This window comes from Dermacentor andersoni, chromosome 6 (genome assembly GCF_023375885.2).
Source record: "Dermacentor andersoni chromosome 6, qqDerAnde1_hic_scaffold, whole genome shotgun sequence".
In the NCBI taxonomy this organism is placed as follows: domain Eukaryota; kingdom Metazoa; phylum Arthropoda; class Arachnida; order Ixodida; family Ixodidae; genus Dermacentor; species Dermacentor andersoni.
Genome location: NC_092819.1, coordinates 44,872,548 through 44,883,294, shown reverse-complemented (window position 1 = coordinate 44,883,294; position 10,747 = coordinate 44,872,548).

Genomic DNA, 10,747 nt, shown 5'->3' with positions numbered 1-10,747 from the left:
GAAGCACAAAAGCAACTGGAACACCTGTGCATTTCGTCGGACACTGAAAATTAATTTATGGAAACTGGTATAGTCCTGCGGATTAGTTTCAAGTGGACACGCCCTGCGAACCTACCGGCTACAATTGATTCGTACATTGAAATACGTGCCGCAAAGTAAATAATTAAAGAAATAATTAGTGTAATTATGTTAATTATTCGATCAGGCATTTCGATTGCAGATGAAATGGTCGCCTCATTGAGCAATTTAGTTCAAGCGTTAGAATATTGTGCTACCTACCAGAAGTAATGTTAAGAAATTTGGTGCATCTTAAAAAATAAAAAAAAAAAATGAAAATAAAACACCTGGTATATGTGGAGTCTCTCTAATCGGCGATATGTGAATCGTTTCTTCCTGCTCTGCTAATTTGTTTTCCTCGTCATTTGTCTATGTTCTCTCATTACGGATCATTGATATATATATATATATATATATATATATATATATATATATATATAAGCCCCACGAGAGCCGCCAGCAAAGTCACCTCCCGGAGCACATCCTACGAAGCACACGCAATCTTTCCTATTTACTGCGCTGTGAACTCGGGCGTGTTTCTCAGCCGTCTTGCCCTCTACGCGTCGAACATGCGCGCGTAGGTCGACCGGGCGTTTCGGCGAAGCGAGGCTAAAGTGTACTAAAATAGTACACTTTAGCGAGGCCCTCTGGATTGTTTCTGGATTGTTTCTGGATTGCAATGGTGTCTTTTGGTTTCCTGGTAAAGAAGCCCAAAGCAGACGCGAATCTTACCCAAGCGCGCCGTCCATTGTTTTAAAGCGAAGCTTTCTTTGTTTAATTTCCCGTGTTTGGCCTTGGCTGCCTGGCTGCTGGTAGCTGTTTGGTCGGTCAGTATCCCGACGGATATATTTCAGGATATGCATACAAAGGTTATACGTGCGCACGAATGAAAGTACCAGCGAACTGGCATGTAATACCCTGCTGTATGGTGGACCAGGTGTGCGCCCCTCTGTTCTGCGTAACAAAAAGTTAACTCCCTATAAGATATATCTCTCAAACACGCCGATACGTTAATAAAATGGTGAGTTATACTCCAGGGATAGTTTGATTGACTCAATTTCATGTGATTTAGCCATTTGGTAAGTCCTGGGGGGTGTGTCCACTCTTGGCCAGTCCAAAATGGGTACGTCCCACTGTGACACAGCAGGTACATAATCCCTAAATGTTGCTTGCTTGATACGGGTCGCACTTTTCTGCGCGCACACCTGTCATCACTATTCTTCCTTCGAGAAGCATCATACATTGATAGTCATCCTTGTGACATCGCTGCGTGTACGTCTCGCGTTGTGCATCCACCTGAATTGTAGTATATGCATTTCGGCGTAGCTTGCGAGCGATGTACTGCATAAACATAAAACAAAATTGCAAGACAATGAAGTTTTGACCTTTGTAGGGGAGAAACCTATAAAGATTGGATGACATTACACGTTATGTTGTAATCTCAGCGCCGACACCCGTTATTGCAATCGCACCGCTGGCACGAGTTGTTGCAACTGGGTCGCAAGCCCCAAGGGTAGCGTTGGCCTGGCGGCCTGGGGCACAACTGGGAGCATCCGAAGGTCCCGGCAAAGCATGAGTCGACTGGTAACAGAACAACTTGTGTATTCTAGCATCGCAAAAAAGCGGCCGGTCAGGTCGACCGAAGTGGAGAGACGGGAGAGCACGTTGCTCAACAGAAGAAATCGGAGCCTCTCTGTTGGCGTCCGGGGGCAGCTGCTCTTATACTCTCGGAGTTGAGGGCAAGAAGGAACGCCTCGATAGAGGCGCACGTGACGGGGCACGGACACGCTGAGAGACAGGTTGAGACGAGTGCAGTGACGCATCCGCCGGGCCGGCGCCGGTCAGACCTCCTCGCTTCACACTTGGGGAGCTCCTCTCCCCGGCTGCCGCGCTTTGACAAGCGTGGGCACCAACATGCACACACACACACACGCACACTTGAAGACACGTGGCATTGAAACATGCCTGGATGCGCTTGGCGGGGAGGCGTATCGGCGGCGCTGAACGGGCCAAAATGTCCGCCGCTTTGAACGAAGCCCCGGCGTCCGTTGCATCCGCGCCGGATATACCGCGCGTCGTAGGCGAAACGTAACAGACCGCCCCGCCGGGGGAAGGAGATCCCGATGGTCAGGGGACTGCATCCGCTGTCCGGAGGGATGTCGCTCGATGATGCTCATAACCGAAGTCGGGCGTCCTTCGGCGTTTCTTGAGCGCAGCGCACAGAGAAGGCCTCGTTCTCTCGTTCAGGTTCACACAGGACACTGCAAAGTGACTTCGGGAGAGTTGACATTTTTGTTCTCGTTCCCGGCAAGCGTTAGAACTACGCCGAAACTCAACCGCTCAGTCAGCAAGCACGACACAACCCTCACTAAGCCATGCCAGGCTCTTTCCCCTTTTATACTACTGCCTAGTTCCTTACAGTAGTCTAGCAGCACCCAGAACACGTCCACAAATTGGAAAATTGCACTAGAAAGCACGTCATCACTTTGAAACACTACACAAAAGCAATATGTTAAAAATCCTGACTCAGGAAGAAAAACATCACTAACAAATAACTTTGAGGCTGATTCTTACGTTAGGGGCTTCGACTTAAGCCATCGGCGTTACCGTTGAGACTCCCCTTTTTGTAACGCACCTCCAAGGAATGTTGTTGCAAAGCGAGGCTCCAGCGCAGGAGGCGGCCATTTGTGGAAGAGATGGTCTGCAGCCATTGGAGAGGGCAGTGATCCGTATCGAAGCATGCGAAGCGGAGATCGTAGCGAGCGACCGTACACCAGCTCAGCTGGCGAAAACCCCGTAGCCGCATGCGGCGCGGTCCTTAAATGCAAACCTCACCCCAGGCAGACACAGCTCCCAGTCAGTTTGCTGTTCAAACCACAATGCTCTCAACACGCGCTTCATGACGGAGTGGAGCTTCTCAACGGAATTCGACTGTGGGTGGTACACTGAGCTGTGTAACAGCTTTACCCCACACCTTTCGAGAAAGGCTGTCGTCAAAGCGCTAGTAAACACTGTGCCCTGATCTGATTGGATTTCCGCAGGAAAACCAACTCGCGCAAATATGGACAGTAGTGCATTGACTATCTCAATTGAACTGAGTTCTTTAAGCGGCACTGCTTCAGGGAACTTTGTCGCTGGGCAGATCACAGTCAAAATGTGTCTGTACCCCGTGGTTGTTACCGGCAGAGGTCCCACTGTATCAATAACGAGTCGTCTAAAAGGCTCCGTAATGATAGGTACCAACTTCAACGGCGCCCTCGATTTGTCCCCTGGTTTGCCCACCCGCTGACAGGTGTCACATCTCCTCACAAAGTGGTCTGCGTCCCGAAAACACCCTGGCCAATAGTACTCTTGCAAGAGACGGTCCTTAGTTTTCTTAACTCCTAGGTGTCCGGACCACGAACCCCCATGCGACAAGCGCAACAGATCCTGACGGTAGCACTGAGGCACGATCAGCTGATCGAACTCCACTCCCCTGCGGTCTAGATACTTCCGGTACAGGACCCCACCTCTTTCCACAAAGCGAGCATTTTTCTTGGCGATACCTTCCTTGACATTGCAGCGTATGTTTTCTAGGCTGCCATCTTTTTTTTGCTCGGCTATCAAAGCCGACCGGCTGACCTTTAGCAACCTATTAAGTCCGTCTGACGTAGGCGCGATGAGCAAATCTGCAGATATCTCTTCTAACTTTCCCGTGTCGGGCATTTCCTCTCCAGTATCTGGTGCCTTCAACGCTACAGGCTCAATTTTATTCAGTTCGGACGTGCTCTGAATATCAGCTTGCTGCGCCTCTGATCCTTTCTCATTGTTCGACAACGTCGGCCCCGCAACTACCGCCTTTGCAGCGAGCTCCCGAACCTTCGATCTGGTTAAGGCCTGAACGCTAGCCTCACCAAACAAAAGCCCCTTCTCGCGTAGGAGGTGATCGGACCTGTTCGAAAATAGGTACGGGTACTGGGGGGGCAGCATAGATGACACTGCGGCCTCCGACTCAAGTGCTCCGAAAGGTCCTTCAATAAGCACTTTTGCTACGGGCAGACACACGCTATGAGCTTCCACGGCTTGCTTGATCCATGCGCACTCGCCCGTGAACATATCGGGTTCTACGTAGGAGGGGTGAACTACATCCATTGTAGCTGCGGAATCGCGAAGCACTCGGCACTCTTTTCCGTTCACGAGGAGGTCTCGCATGTAAGGCTCGAGAAGCTTCATGTTCTCGTCAGTGCTGCATAATGACAAAAACACGACTTTTGTTTTTGTTTCCGGACACTGCGCCGTAAAGTGACCCGGCTTCTGGCACGTATAACACACGCGCGCTTGCCTCGTCTCGAACCGCTTTCTGCGTTCGGCTTCAGTTGCCGCCGTCTCCTTACGTTCGGTCGGACTGCTTTCCCTCGCATCCGAACTACGTGTGTCCCCCTTTGCTCTCATGGGCGTGAACTTCGGCCTCTCAAACTTGGAGCCAAATTCACCCTTTTGACCGTCCTTAGCTCCGCGAGCCCGACGCGTCACAAACTCCTCGGCTAGCTCGGCGGCTTTAGCCACCGTACTAACGTCTGGCCTATCCAAGACCCAGTACCGCACGTTCTCAGGTAACCGACTATAAAACTGTTCCAGCCCGAAACACTGCAGAACTTTCTCGTGGTCACCAAACGCTTTCTCTTCTTTGAGCCACTCCTGCATGTTTGACATTAGCCTGTAGGCAAACTCTGTATATGACTCACTTCTGCCTTTCTCATTTTCCCGAAACTTCCGACGGAACGCCTCCGCTGACAGCCTGTACTTTTTTAGCAGACTCGATTTCACTTTGTCGAAATCCTCTGCCTCCTCTCTCTTCAAGCGAGCGACTACGTCGGCCGCCTCGCCGGGTAACAAAGTGAGCAAGCGCTGTGGCCACGTTTCCCGAGAGAACCCCTGCTTCTCGCACGTTCGCTCAAGGTTAACCAGGAACAAACCAATGTCCTCTACAAGCTTAAACGGCCGCATCAGGTCAGTCATTTTGAACGATACTCCTTCTCCTGCACCGTGTGCCTCACTTCCATTACGAGCGCGTTCCATCTCTACCTCGAGACGCTTCATTTCCAAAGCGTCTTGACGGTCGCGCTATTCTTTTTCTTTCTCTTTTTGTTCTTTTCGTTCGCGCTCATCTTTCTCTTTCTGTTCTTGACGTTGGCGCTCATCTTTCTCTTTCTGCTCTTTAAGTTCGCGCTCCTGTCTTTTTGCCCGCTCCTCAATGGTCTCAAGGCATTCCGACAGATCGTCATCCTCAGCTTCTAACTCAAGAATAGCCCTCAGCAGTTCTGGTTTTCTGAGTTTGTCTGAGACATCCAGACCCAACTCTCTTGCAAGCTCCAGCAATTTCGGTTTGCGCAACGACTTCAAATCCATGGCTGCTCTGAATGCTGCTTTCTCTACTGCCTACTATTGTCTTGCCGCAAATTAACCCGGCAGCAACGACAACCACAATTACCAGCTCTGTTTCTGACACTAACAAAAGCCTGGCAAAACTCAGAAGAAGAAAGTCCCGCACTCACCAAACCTCGCAGCCAAGAATTCAGCGCAGTCATTCCGCTGCAGGCAACCAGTCATCACACAGGGCTCGTTGCACTGCTCCCGGATGGTCGTTGTGCTGCTCAGCATACAGTCAACTGCATATCTTCGCTGCTGGCCTCCGTTGTCGCGATCTCACCGCTGGCAGACAGTTGTTGGAATCCCACCGCTGCCACCAGTTGTTGTGGTCTCAGCGCCGACACCCGTTATTGCAATCGCACCGCTGGCACGAGTTGTTGCAACTGGGTCGCAAGCCCCAAGGGTAGCGTTGGCCTGGCGGCCTGGGGCACAACTGGAAGCATCCGAAGGTCCCGGCAAAGCATGAGTCGACTGGTAACAGAACAACTTGTTTATTCTAGCATCGCAAAAGAGCGGGCGGTCAGGTCGACCGAAGTGGAGAGACGGGAGAGCACGTTGCTCAACAGAAGAAATCGGAGCCTCTCTCTTGGCGTCCGGGGGCAGCTGCTCTTATACTCTCGGAATTGAGGGCAAGAAGGAACGCCTCGATAGAGGCGCACGTGACGGGGCACGGACACGCTGAGAGACAGGTTGAGACGAGTGCAGTGACGCATCCGCCGGGCTGGCGCCGGTCAGACCTCCTCGCTTCACACTTGGGGAGCTCCTCTCCCCGGCTGCCGCGCTTTGACAAGCGTGGGCACCAACATGCACACACACACACACACGCACACTTGAAGACACGTGGCATTGAAACATGCCTGGACGCGCTTGGCGGGGAGGCGTATCGGCGGCGCTGAACGGGCCAAAATGTCCGCCGCTTTGAACGAAGCCCCGGCGTCCGTTGCATCCGCGCCGGCTATACCGCGCGTCGTAGGCGAAACGTAACGGTTACCTAGAATGGAAGTAAAGAAAATTGAACGCATCGCCGTTAATTGTAAAACACACACACACACACTTTCTTAGAGAGAGAGAGAGAGCAAGGAGAGGAAAGGCAGGGAGGTCAACCAGACGAGCGTCCGGTTTGCTACCCTGCACTGGGGGTGAGGGAAAGGGGGAATAGAAAGAAGAAAAAAGGAAGGAAGTGATTACTGTGTGCAGTGAAACACCGTGACACTATATACACTATACGGGGAACTTTGTTTTTGTACGCCGCCGTTGTTTGTGGTCTCCCTTCTTTTCTGCCACGAAACCTCCAATCACCTCTTACTAATATCTGTTGCGGAGATGATTACTTTTTCCCTGCTGTCCTAGAACCCAAGGGATTCAAGGAGGCCAGAGCAAATGCTCCTCTTCCTTGGTGTACCTCACTTTATAAGTACGCGCTCTAAAGCCTCCTGATCTCGCTTCGAAAAGGAGCTTGCCTTTGAATGATCATAAATTGTTTCTTTTCCGATGTCGTTTTTTTTTCTCTTAGGTAGTTACTCACAGCAGGTTTCCTTTCCATTGCCGCCACCCATGAGATTGTATCAGCCTCTCTGACTTTGCGTTTGCCGTTCTTTGTTTTCAGGTTGCTTACCACACCGGTTGCTTACTTGCAGGTAAGCTTCCTAGTTCTTTTCCTCCACTGTGAGTCTGTTTTTTTTTTTTGTACACATACCTGAACACTCTCGCAACCCATTTACTTTCTTTCAGATCCCTGAGTCGTCTTTTAAGACCAATTTTACTCTGAACTTCCCTCACTTCATTACTTGTCGAGCCCATATCACCATGCACAGTTTCATGTGTAGTCTTCCCGTGGGCACCCAATGCGATGCTTTCCACTGTCCTTTCGTTGCCATCGAGCCCAGGTTGTACCTCTGACTTTAAGCAAACAACCACATTTCCAAATGTAAGTCCTGGAACCATTGCATCTTTCCTCACACCTGGAAGCACTTCGCACCTATTGTATCGACATAGCGCTCTGTGTTTCATTGTGGCCGCAATTCGCGCACTCTTTGCTGTTATTGTGTTTTCCTGTGTTTCCATATATATATTGCCTTCGTTTATCCGTTGTTAGATACGGGACCTTTTCCTGAGCCTACTTCGAGTTCACCAGACCACAGCGAATCGCGTCACACCTAATTAAGGAGCGCAGAAGCACATCTATATACGACGTTCCCGAGGCACGGCACGTTCAAACAAGTTGGCGTCCCCCACCCCCCCTCGTGCGCCGCATGTGGAGCTGTTGTCCCACTGCTTGACTCTTCGCGAAAGTGTAGCGGGAGCCTGGCACGGTTCCAGGTAACGTGGATCCCGAGCCAAGCTGCTTTGCAGCTCTGAAAGGTCGCTCGAAGACAACCCGTCTCCCCCCATCCGCCTGTTGTGACGGCGCTTGCAAGCCGCGAGGCAACGACGGCCGTAATGCACCGTGAAGCCCTGGGAGCAATCCCCCTCGTCCGCCTTTGTGACGACAGTTGCAGACCAGGAAGGCAATACCGCAGACAAGTAATCCCTCGGACAATTGGAGCTCAAGGAGCGACCCTCTGCGCCGGGTGTGACTTACATTCACACGGGCGCCCACCATTGGCCGAAAATGACGCCACCTGAGCGGGCTCGCCGACTGGCCGAACGTGACGTGAATTCGAGACACCGAAGGGGTTAAAAGCCAGAGACCGAGAGCAGCAAGAGAGCATTCCTTCATTCATCTCTTTCGAGCTTCTTGCCACGGGCCGCAGAGTCCGAGTTGCTGCCGGCCCGTAATGACTTTATGACTGTTAATTTCTTTGCACTCTCACTGTAAATAATGTAAATAAACCTCCAGTTTTCTTCTCAAAGTCCTCCTCAACCTCAGCCAACTTCCGCACCCAACGGCAAGGTCCAAACTCTGGGGGACAGCAATTGGTATTGTCCTCCAGATCCAACACCATATACACCAAGTTATTTGTACACTTTACCAGAGGTATTCCCCGGTTCTGTATTGCGACTGTCTGCTCTTTGTTTACATTGCATCTAATTAAATCCTGCCACTGCAAAATTTGACAACATTGCGGAGTTTGATAGTGTGCAGAATAGCACTCCCAGCGCCTTGCAGAACAAATCGGCGACACTGCACCACCCTGCAGCCACGGCCTCCAGGATTTCCCATTTTTGTGACGCTACCCCTCACCTTGCTGGATTAGGGCTCCCCGCGCAAGGTTGGAGAGGGGCTTTTCGCAATATCTCCAATTCGCAGAGCACCACCGCCCTCCTTTAGAATGCCGTAGATGTGGAGTCTATATAGGTAGAGGTTATTGGCTGATCTCACGTTTCACAACGTTCTCTAAGTAGGCATATATGCTGTTGCACCGACTTTCTGTGTCTTCTCAACATGATGATAACCATTGCCCTCTGGTACAGTAAGTAGCCATACTACTCTCTTAGGAATCGGCTAAGAATCTGGTGACGTCCCTGGCGTGCTCATAGAAATCATAAGGAGTGTCAAAATCGAATTAGAATCTACGACATTGGTAAGAGAGAGAGAGAACTGTCCTATACTGACAGCAGAGAATAAAAACAAAAAAAAGCACGTCTTCGTCATCGTATAACCAAGTTTCCTGTGAATCTGGCTCCAGAACTGGCGGAATCAAGGGATAATGCTGTCGTTCACATGTTAATTGCCTTCAGACGACGTATGCATGCATTGTGTCCTTAGTCTTATAGGGAGAAGAATACAGCGCCAAGTCTTCCGCTTGTTTTTTTTACAAAGTAGCCTTTGTTGAATTGTCGTGGTTGTGTATATCCTTGGTTCAAGGAGAGGAAGACGAAGCGGCGATGACACGCGCACAGCGCTCGAGAGCCGCTCGCGCGACGGCTTCGAGCGCAGCGTCGGGCGCGGGTCAGGCCGATCCGCAGGATTAGGCTGAACGAAATTTTCACCATGTAGGCTCCAATGTCAGATCAGGCAACAAAGGTAACCGCGGTGTACTACCCACCAGGCGAACAGGGTAAGCCAGCGGCCACGCCCATTGACATCTCCCCAAACGTATTCATCAAGCCGGCCCTAACCTTTGACGACGGGAAGAGCGCGGGCAAACCTGAAGTCGCCACCACGAGGCATGTGACTCCGGACGGCATTGTCATCAGCCGAAAGAGGGAGAAGTACGCCATTAAGCCCAATGTCGAGACGGTCGTCGTCGAGGCACGACCCCCAACTCCGCCGCCGTACGGCCACCAGCACTGCCTCCGTGTGCGGCCAGTGCCTCCGCATGCTCTCGTACCTTTCGCCAGGCCCATACCTCCGCCAGCGCTACTGTGCCCGCCACCGGTGATACCGGGAGGATGTCGCCGCGCGTCGGCAGCTGAAGCCGCTGAGAGATTCAGTCGCAGCGTCCAAACCGAGTGTCCGCTTCATTTCAAGGCCTCCTTGGAGACTCAGAACGTCGATACTGCTAATAACATCACCGGCATCCCGTTCACACCCATCTATATGCCGGTTTCGATGCAGAGGCAGCGGCAAAACAGCATCGTCCACGAGTCGACCGTGGCCCCGCAGCCTAACTTCAGGATCCTTTCGCCGCCTCCCGTGATCGAGACTTCGGCGGTCGGCGAGGCGCAACGCGCGGTCGTCACTCTCGAGAACGAGTACGACATCAAATTTCCGGCTCCCCCGCGGCGGGAGCCGTCGGTGAGGGCGATAGGCTGCGGATCAATGGACGAGGATGACTTCCTCGGCAACGCATCGATGGTCGCACAGACCACCATAATCCTCAATGAGGGCTCGCCGGGCAGCCCGGGGAACATCGTCGTTCGTCGCGGCAGCAGCGCCACCAACCTGGCGGCGTCCCCAATGGCGACAATAACGCTGCCTCCTACTGGTCAGCGAATGACGACGCAGCACATCACCATCCCGCCCGTCGGACCGGTCCAGGTGTCCCCGCCGCAGGTGTCCATGATGCCGCAACCGCAGACCATATCGCACGTGCAACAGACGACCTCGGGGGCGCAGCCAATGGCCACCATCAACATCACGTCCCGCATCCGCGATCTGACCGACCAGGTGATGCGCGAGTCGCGGCGCGTTAGCCGCGCCCGAGACCGGCTGCGGTGCCGCCGTCCGGCGCCCCTGAGCCGCGTGTACTCGGCCGAGAATAAGCTGCACAACCTCATGAGCCTGGAGAACCAGCTGGCCAACGAGATCGCCAACTACCGAAACTCGGGGCGCGTGCGCGACCCCGACTTCCTCGCGACGCTGGCGCAGACGGAGGACAAGCTGCGGCGCTTGATC